Below are 11,414 nucleotides of genomic sequence, written 5' to 3' on the forward strand. Positions count from 1 at the left end.
AATAATAATACATGACATTTATAACGCGCATTTTCATCATTGGGTGATGCTCAATGCGCGAAACAATAATACAGTGACATTATTATACAAATGAAACATTATACAAACTACATCAACATAATATTATCATTATACAACAATGTAATAACTAAACATAAAGTCATTAATACAAGATATGTTATAATACATCCACATGCTATGTCAAATACGGAAATAATATAAAATAATGATATAATAACATAAACTAAATTAACATTCATATTGGGGTCAAATTACAAAGATGCATTAATCAAGATGTGTTTTAACAAAGAGATGGTGTTTTAACTTTGATTTAAATATTGATAAGGACTGCGCTTCTCTTATTCTTTTAGGAAGAGAGTTCCAGATGGAAGGTCCGACGTGACTGAACGATCTGCCGCCGTAAAATTTATATTTATATTTATTTGTAACAATTAATTTTGTAGAATCTAGTGCAGAACGTAGACTCCTCGTTGGCTTATAAGTTTCTAAAAATTCAGTAATATACAATGGTGCTTGATCATTAAGGCACTTATAGCACAATACTGCTAGTTTGAATTCGATTCTCACATTAACTGGTAACCAATGCAGCTCATACAAAAGTGGCAACGAGTAGGATGTTATCTTCTTTCTTAAAATCAATTTAGCAGCCGCATTCTGGATACTTTGAAGGCGTGATATTTTATCGTTGCTTACATTCGAGATTAACGAATTACAGTAATCTATTTTAGATAGTATGAAAGATGTTATTAGTTTGCATGTTACTTCTCTTGTTAGGAAAGGTCTAACTGAAGCAATTCTTTTTAAGCCTATTGTCAAACTTCTACATAGAGAATCAAACTGTGCCTGCATAGTCATATGTTGATCTAGCATTACCCCGAGGTTTTTCACACACGTTGAGAGGTTAATTGTGCACCCATTTATATTTAGAGTAAACTTCAGAAAATCATCTTTCAAAACACTTTTTCTACCACACACCATCACCTCTGTCTTTTCATTATTCAGCTTTAACTTGTTAATTTCCACCCAGCATTTAACATCTCTAATACAGTCTTCAACACGGGTAATTAATGATGGGATATTACTAGGGATATCGCTTACATAGATCTGAGTGTCATCAGCATAGAAATTAATTTATTTTTAACAAAAATATCCGAAAGAGGTTGAGTATAAAGAGTAAAAATAACAGGACCAAGGACAGACCCCTGCGGAAAGCCGTAATTTAGAGGAAATGTTTCTGATACTGCGCCATCGATCAGAACCGACTGAGATCTTGATGTTAGGTATGATTTAAACCAACTAAGCGCAGTGTCTCTAATTCCAAAAGTAATTTTTAATCGTTTAATAAGTATCTCGTGATCAATGGTGTCAAATGCAGCCGAAAGGTCCAACATAGTCAATAAACAGACATGATTTTTGTCAATACTATTAAGAATATCAGTGCATACTTTTAAAAGGGCAGTTTCAGTGCTATGATGTGATTTATAGGCAGATTGGAAAATTTCACTTAAATTATTTAGATGGATATGATACAAAAGTCTTTTTAACACAATGCGTTCAAGCACTTTGGATAGATATGGAAGGTTGGAGACAGGTCTGTAATTTTTCAGTTCGTTTACATTTAGATCGGACTTCTTTAATAGTGGTTTAACAATGGCACGTTTAAACGAGTCGGGGACACTACCTGAGACAAACGAATTATTTATAAGTTCAGTTATTGTTGGTAACAGTTCTTCAATACAAGTCTTAAGAATACTAGTTGGGATGGGGTCTAATAAGTATCGACCATATCGACCATACATCCATTTCGTACAGTAGGTACCGATCGCTGTTTGGAGACTTTTTGTATTAAAGCTCTTTACAATACCCGTCATTGCTTATAAGATAAGAATACATTCACACCTGAGTCAAGTGCCTTACACACGGACTTAACGTCTGGATCACAATTTTCAACAATCACTGTCACTCATCCGGCCATTGACAAGGCTTGATTTTGTGACAAGAGACACCGTACCACTGAGCGACCGAACAAATAATCACCATCTGCGCCATCGCCATCATCATCATCATCATCATCATCATCATCATCATCATCATCATCATCATCATCATCATCATCATCATCATTATCATCATCCTCATCACAGCCGTAACAGCCAGCAATACCACAATCATCATCTTCGGGTCCGGTCTATCCGTGTGGGGGGTGGGGGTGGAACCTGCTAAAGTATTTCATTTTTTTAACAGAAACACGATAATGATCATCATCATCATCATCATCATCATCATCATCATCATCATCATCATCATCATCATCGTCATCCATTGTCGTCGGCATCGTTATCATCGTGTCCGGGCAATCCGTGTGTGTCTGGGTGTGGAACCTGCTAAATATTATTATTATCTACCTACCTAATAAAAACACACCATTCTTGTTCATTTATTTTTCAAATAATGAAATGAAAGGCACGACCTTTTCCCGCACACACAAGAGGCGATGACGACCAGTGACAAATTATGGGAGGTGGGGGCGGCCGACAACTTTTGGCGCGACATAAATATGAAATGTTAAGGTGACAGCGGGATGATGGTGGTGGGAGGGGGGGGGGGGGGGGTCTCAACCCTTCACCATCAACAACTGTTTGATGGCGTGTGTGTGTGCGTTTGTGTGTGTGTGTGTGTGTGTGTGTGTGTGTGTGTGTGTGTGTGATGCGACGAACGATCATAATCAAGGCTGCCAGACAGCCAGATTTCTTCTTGCCCAAGTAGTCAAATAGACCCCAAATAGCCAAACACCGCAAGCATTCTGACTCCCTTGAAAAACTCATTGGTTTTGATTAACAAAACAATCGACCACAGTTGGATAAACTTATCTTTTCATTTTTTTTTTAAATAAAAGATTTAAAAAAAAAAAGAATAATAATAGAAAAGCATTTCTTAGTAACCAATTTTGAACTTGGCCATCTGGTAGCCCCCATCATAACCAGCTGCAGTCAAGTCAGCCACAGACATAAGAGAGGGAGGGGTCTGTGAAGTTTCCGGTGGCAAACGAGATGCTCGTGTTTTTTTGTTTTTTCAAACGAATCACTGCTCGATGACGTCACCGACTCGAAACCCGCCCGAAACCCGCTCGATTTTAGAGGACTCGATCGAAAACCCGCTCGATTTGATCGTTTCAAACTCGACCCAGCACTAAGACAGCCACAAATGCGAGGAACAGTGTTGCCAGGCGCCTTTGCAAAAATTCCGCTAACTTTATCCTACTTCACCTTCGACAGTTGCCCAAAATCCGCCATTTGTTTTAAAACACTTATAATCAACTCTATTGCATTGTTTCAGAATCATAATTGTTTTAACAACCGCTACTCACCTATTTTACAGCTGTATACAATGCTATTTATTTAGGCATGACGATATGTTGATATCCCCCAAATCCACACCATGCGTTGGATCCATTTTAGCCTTTTCAATTCAATTCAAATTATTTATTGTCGGCATTTAAAAAATGTTTCATATATAATGTAGTCAGGCTAATAGAAGCCTTTGACCGACAAAGTTTTTAACACATAGTGCATAAAAATGAGCCTCAAGATTTTCTTAAAGTCAATTTAGGGGGGGGGGGGGAATAAGAACTAATTAGCCTTGATTGCTATACTTTTATTTTTTTTTAAGGGTATACAAATCATCAAGGATCCGCCCAAAAAACTCCGCCATCCGTCAGGCCATTATTTCCCCGCCACTAGTGCTGGGCGGGTACCCGCGAGTACCCGCGGGTAATAACGTTAAACCGGGTACTCGGGTAAAATGGGCGGGGTAGCGGGTACCCGCTTCAACAAATCGAAACCGAACTGAGAGTGATAATTGGATGTAATCAAGGCTACCACACACAGGTGTGAGTGCCCTGGATGTAATACAATTTTGATTTACATATTTACATTTACATGACATTTTTTCAAAAGATTTTCCTCCTTTATTTTTCAATTACATTGATTTTTTTTGTGCTTTGTTTGTTAACACACATATGATTCAATTTTGGAATCAACATATTATGACTATAGAATCTATTAGTTCTTATCTTTTAAAGGAATCTCAGGTTTTTTAAAAGTTTTTTTGTTTGTTTTTTTTTTTTCATTGTAATTAATTATCCTTGTTTCTTTCTTCAGTTTCGTTTCATTTGTTGTAATAAATAATAAATAATAAACGAATATAAAAAAAAATTAAGAATTTTTAAACCCCCCCCCCCCCCCCCCCCCCCAAAAAAAAAACCCAAACATTTTTTGTTCAAAAAGTCACTCCTGCCACGGGTACCCGCGGGTACCTGGGTAATCAGCCCACTACCCGGGTATTACCCGGGTAATAGTTTGAGCGGGTAATCCCAGCACTGCCCGCCACCCGATGATTAAAATCCTCCAATTTGGTGGAAAATCCGCCAACCGGAAAATACTGACTGGGCACCGCATTCCCAGGGACGGTACAACAATACATCTTTCCGATTATCGTCCGGATTGTAGTTCCAAGTCCCGTCTACAAGCTAGTCCATAAGTCGCCATATTATTGTCGAAGTTCGAAGTAGTAGCCAACTGCGAATAGTGAGGCCACCGTGGAACCACTATTCGCAGTAGTAGATACGGTCTGGTGCGAAGGATTAATGCTCAAACTTGCAAAGATCATAAGGTGCAAAAAAGACCTTGAAGTTGTTCTCTTCAATCTTAGGGGAAAGACAATTCCACATCGCGCTGCATTGGAGACGTTACGAGTAAAATTAGGAAATTGAAGAATGGAGTCCCTCAGGGTTCGGTACTAGCGCCAATGTTGTTTGACGTATTAGCGACATGCCGAACACTTCCTATTATTATTATTATTATTATTATTATTATTATTATTATTATTATTATTATTATTATTATTATTATTATTATTATTATTATTATTATTATTATTATTATCAGTCGAAGAATGCGGAACGGTTCATCTTTTGCCATTTGTGACCCTCCGCCTCGAAGCGGTATTAAGTCGGGATTTGGAAAACGAAGAAAACCGGTTTTAAAGTGGAAATGGTCAAAATTATCAAATTTCAGTTTTTGGTTGTTTCAGAAACTACAATCATTTTTCTACATGAAAACATAATAATTCAACATAAACAATGACGATAAGTTATATAAATTTCAAGTTTAAAAATGCAACTATCAGTGACACATTCAAAACGAGAGTTGACTTTCTCTCAGAGAGCCACCCTTTCCAAGGCTTAGTAATACCGAGTCTTTTTCTCCACCAATAAGATGTAAGATATCACAGCAAAGGGCGTGTCTTTATCTATCTCAGAGAAAGCATGACTGTTTTCACAATTTCATGGTTCAACCAATAATGGACTTTAAAAACTGTAAACAAGTCTAGGTTTTTCCCTGACAACCTTACAAATGAATGATTCTGATTGGTCAACGCTCATCACATGCGCTGTGGCTGTAGACCATAATGCTCGGGCGATGCTTCATGACGTCAGCATGCGTGTGTTACATATGTGTGTGTTTGTGCATTTTGATACACACCACGTGCTATTATCTCTTTGTCTAGCTGCATCGAGGTGATGGTCCTCCTTTGTCCCTCTTTAATTATTCATGAAATTATAGGACATGCTAAGACTTAATAGGACAACAGTTGACTAATCTTACACTTACAGAGATTGTTGTAGGATAAACATTTAATTATAAGTACAAAAGCAGAACAATAAATAGAACCTTCAACAATTCATGAACTCCCGATGGAACATAGAGCTTAACATAAGCAAGACAAAGGAGCTAGTGATTGACTTTAGGAGAGTGAAGGAACCGATAGAACCGTTAAAATTAAAGGACCAATTCGTCCAGCGAGTTCCTCACTACAAATACCTTGGTGTAACGATTGATGACAGGCTCAAGTGGGATGAACACTTGAAAATAATTAGGCATAAGATGTGCAGACGTACATATTTTTTATCAAAACTCTCTCCGTTTAGAATAGATAAAACCCTCTGCACATTATTTTATAGAGCAGTAATCGAAAGTGTTTTGTCATTTTGTATAACAGCTTGGGGAGGCAATTGCTTAGCAGTGGAAAGGAACAAAATAAATTCAAATATTAAAAAATCCATTAAACGCTATATAAATGATGTTGACGATGTAGATCTTTTATACGAGAAATTTTGTATAAATAAAATAACTAAAATATTAAATGACCAGTATCATCCACTAAGACCATCAATTATTATGTCAGAAAGAAGTGGTCGCCCTTTCTCTATTTCAACGAAAACAGAGAGACACCGAAAATCTTTTCTGCCGTCCAGTATTAGGCTTTATAACAACAAGCAATAATCATTTTATATAATTATTTCTCATTTTTACTTTTTAAAAATATAAATATTAATTTATTAATTTATTTGTTTTGCAATCTTTTCAATTTTCAATTTATAGTGACAGTTTTAACTATTTTACAGTGTTGAAATTATTCATATTATAAAGCGCAGCTCTGGTTATAGAGCTGCTCCTTTTTTATATATATACATCCTATTTCCATTGTATTTTTATCTTATGTGTAAATTATAACACGTCTGTACAAAAAATTTCCTTTTTGGGATGCAATAAAGTATTATTATTATTATTATTATTATTATTATTATTATTATTATTATTATTATTATTATTATTATTATTATTATTATTATTATTATTATTATTATTATTATTATTATTATTATTATGATGGAAATACGTGTAACTAAAAAATGAAATGGATGGATAGATACACAGACAGAAAGACAAACCTATAAATGGATAAATAGATAGGTAGATAGATAGATAGATAGATATATAGATAGATAGATAGATAGATAGATAGATAGTAGATAGATAGATAGATAGATAGATAGACGTCGTCGGGAGAGCATAGGATGAGGTACCAGGAGCCCCCAGAAACAATGTATCCTTTTTATCCGTTTTGTCTTTAAATGTAAATGGCAGTCTTGTTTCGAAGCTGGAGAATGATGATTTTGTGAATGAGATAAATGTTTGTGATATGATTGTGTTAAGCGAGTGTTGGACGAATGAGTATAATGTATTGTTTTTAAATGGATATGAATGTTTAAGTAAGCATCGCAAGCGCAGGAAAAAAGCAAAAAGAGATAGTGGGGGGTTAGTATGCTTCTTTAAAAACAGTATTTGGAAAGGAATAAGTAAGTGTCATTGGGATTTTGAGGACGGTCTGATTTTTAAATTGTGTAAAAAATATTTTGGTTTACGGGAGGACATATACACTATCTGTGTTTATATGAAACCCGTCTCGTCATCTCGCAACACGCTCGACTCAGGAATAGATGGGTACGAGATTTTAACTGACAAGATTGCCGAACTGAAATCGAAAGGTGACATTATCGTTATAGGTGATTTAAACTCAAGGACGGGCGGGCTATATATCTATGAAGAAAATATAAGCTTTGAAAAAGATAATAATATCACAACGATAGACGGCATCAGATGTATGGCAATGGAACACCTGTCAGTCAACAACATGCTTGTCAATCGTCCAAATGAAGATAAAGGAGTAAATGAGTGGGGGCAACGTCTTGTCAGAATGTGTAAAATGAGTGACATGGTAATCATAAATGGTAGGGCGGGGGAAGATAAAGGGGTAGGGAAGGTGACTTTTTGTAACAGAAACGGTCAAAGTACTATTGACTATGCGTTGTGTTCATTGGGCATATTACCTTTAGTGAACAATTTTATTGTGAACGATTTTAATGCTTATTCCGACCATGCTTCCATTGTTTTGAAACTTACATGTCAAACTTTAAACCATTCACCAGATTTACATTCCAATACAACATAAAAAAAAAATAGAATGAAGTGGAGGGAGGAGAAAAAGGGGGAGTTTATTGCTAACATGCAACAAGTTGAATGTACTGATAATTTGCTCGAAATTTTAAAAATACTTGATAGCGACGGAGACGATGACGAGATTATTAATGTTAGTATCACAAAATTAAATGAATTAATTTTGGCTGCTGCCAAACCTCATCAAGTAGGAAAACAACTTAGTAACAGGGCCAAAACGAGGGGATGGTATGACGGGGAGTGTCGGGAAATGGGGAAGGTATTTACAAATTTGAAAAACATATTCAAGAAAACAAAAAATCCATTGGATAAATATAAAATGTGCAAAGCAAGAAATGACTATCGGAAATGTTGCCGAACGAAACGGACAAGGTTAAAGTTGCAGCAAGCAGATGACCTAATACAATTGTGCCGCAGTGACCCGAAGCAGTTTTGGAATAAAATCAAAAAGAGGGAGAAATTAGTCATGGGTGATTGTGATTTTACTACGCACTTCCGTACCATGAACAATATTCAATCCCCACTTGGCTCTGGTGAAAGTGAAGTGAGCAAATGGGAAAAAAGTCACGATGCCCATTATGATGAATGGTTGGACGGGGATATAAACATAAACGAATTAGAGTATAGTATCAAAAGCTTGAAAAATAACAAAAGTGCGGGGTACGATTTAATTCTTAATGAATTTATAAAATATGGAGGTAGTGCTCTTCGTCAAGTTCTACTAAAGATTTTTAACAAAGTATTTAGCATTGGTATATTTCCCCAACAATGGGCAGTTGGTGAAATCATACCCATATACAAAAAGGGGGAAATTAATAATCCAGACAACTACCGAGGCATTACGCTGTTAAGTTGTATTGGTAAACTGTTCACTACAATATTAAATCGGAGATTATGTACTTGGGCAGAATTAAATAACGTCATTTCAGAAAATCAGTTTGACTTACTTGACTTACTTGACTTAGATGCCTTTCGCGTCTCGACCGAAAGATCGGGTCGCCTTGGCTGTTTCCAGTATTTCCTGTGTGAGGTGTCTCCAATATTACCGGTCCTCTGCTAGGGTTCTCAGATTTTCAAGGTCCCCTGCCGTTATGAGACTAATACTTTGTCCAAGTGTTGTGAGGTTTTTGTTTAGGATCACAGGGAGTGTTGTGATCGGTCTTCCTCTGAAAAGGTTCCCGTGTTTTTGGAAGTATCCCGACATGGCTTGGTTTGCTGGTATGTTTTTGTCCCTGCGTAGTATGTGACCGAAAAGTTGCCATCGTTGTTGTAAAATGTCAAGGGAGATTGGTCTTTCTTTTGTGATCTTATAGAGTGATTCATTTGAGATCTTTTTGGGGTATTTGATGTCCAGTACCCTTCTTAGCTGTGTGCGATGGAAGGCATCCAGATGTTCTTCTTCGGATTTTGTCAACGCCCAAGTGCCGCAGTTATACAGAAGTACCGGTTTTACAAGAGCATGGTACAGTTTCAGTTTGGTTTTTCTCTTTATTTTGTCACCTCTAATCCATACATTGGTGAGTTTACTGAGTGCGGCGTTTGATAGCTGTTTTCTTCTTTGTACATCCTCGGTGTCTCTAATTAGTGAGCCGACTTTCTTTGTTCTTTTCCATTCCTCTTTGTTCCTCGATATTGTTGTAAATTCGGTTTTATTGGCAAAAAAAAAAAAAAAAAAAAAAAAAAAAATCAGTTTGGGTTTAGAAAACAAAGAGGAACAACTGACTGCATATTTATCTTACATGGTTTATTAGAATTATTTTTAAACAACTCTAAGCCCTTATATTGTGCTTTTATTGACTTAAAGCAAGCATTTGACAGTGTTAATAGAAGGGCTCTGTGGTTTAAGTTACACAAGAACAAAGTCAGTTGTAAAGTCACAAACATTCTTCAAAATATGTACAGTAAAATAAAACTTTGCATCAAACAGTCAATTTTCAAATCCACTACGAACAAGTGCGATGACCCTCATGATGAATGTTTCTTCACATCAACAAATGGGGTTCTTCAGGGAGAGTCTCTATCTCCGTTTCTTTTCTCTGTGTTTATAAATGACATTAACGAAGCTTTTGAACAGCATAACGACATAGGTGTAAACATTAACTCATTGCTGTTAACTGTCCTTTTATTTGCCGATGATATGGTTTTATTCAGTGAAAGCAGAACTGGTTTACAACGAGGACTTAATTGTCTAAGTGATTACTGTTACAAATAGGGTTTGCGCGTTAACACAACAAAAACCAAATGCGTTGCCTTTAAAAGAGGTGGAAAGATCGGGATGATGGACAGGTGGTTTTATAGAGACAAATTATTAGAAACAGTAGGGCAATTCAAATATCTGGGGTTTATGTTTGGTAGTAGTGGAAGATTTACGAAAGGAATACAGAACCTTGTAGACCTAGGTCGTAGAGCAATGTTTACCTTATATTCTCTGCTCCACCAATATCAGGAATTATCACCTTCCACCCAACGCCATCTGTTTAATACTCTAATATTACCAATACTTAATTGTTCCAACGAAATATGGGGCTATTGTGAAGCGGTAAAAATGGAACAAATGCATTTAGGATTCTTAAAATCCATACTGGGGGTAAGGAAATCTACACCGTCAGCTTTCGTATATCATGAATTAAAAGTATTCCCATTAATCAATCAGCGATTAATAAGAGTAATTAAATACTGGTTTAAAATTTTAAAACTACAAGAAAACAATCCAGTCAAGATAATTTATAATAAATTATTAACACAGGCTACAGAGCATATCTCTTGTAGTAACTGGGTAACTTTGCTAAGAGGAATGTTGTGTAAATATGGTTTTGGATACGTTTGGGTTAATCAACACGTTGAAAATGAGAATATGTTTTTACATACTTTCAGTCAACGCCTTAGCGATATTTTTTTACAAAAATGTAAAGAGGAGATAAGATCAACTAGCGATCATAGACTTTATAAACATTTGGACAATGACAATTCTGTACGCTATATATTCGAGATTAAAGAAAAAGTAATTCGATTCGCCATTACAAAAATTAGATTAGGTTCTCATAATTTTATGTGCGAAAGGGGGAGATGGCAGAGACCAAAAATTGATTTTCCTTCTAGGCTCTGTATAAATTGTAACTCAATTGAAGATGAGTACCACATAATCTGTGAATGCAGACTGTATAACTATTTCAGAGGAAAATATTTACCTAAGTATTTAATTGAAAAGCCCAATATGTACAAGTTTATACAATTTGTAAATAACTCCACAGGGACAGAATTGCGAAGATTTGGAATTTTTTGTCGAAAAGTTTTGATCGAATATGAAAAAAATGTTAGTTAGGCACCTGGTACTACTGGAGAATTAAAATACATTTGATTTTTTCTTTTTTCATTGTGGTATGCATTAATGTATAAGATTATGACATATATTATTTGAATATTTAGTCTATTAGCCATAATTGAATCCTTTGAATTAACTTTTTTCTCACTGTTTGTTGTACATGTGATTTCGTAGATCAGTGTGTGTGTGTGTGGGTGTATGTGTTTATGTAT

Source organism: Berghia stephanieae, chromosome 11, assembly GCF_034508935.2.
Source record: "Berghia stephanieae isolate SIO BIC M18660-M18661 chromosome 11, UCSD_Bste_1.3, whole genome shotgun sequence".
NCBI lineage: Eukaryota > Metazoa > Mollusca > Gastropoda > Nudibranchia > Aeolidiidae > Berghia > Berghia stephanieae.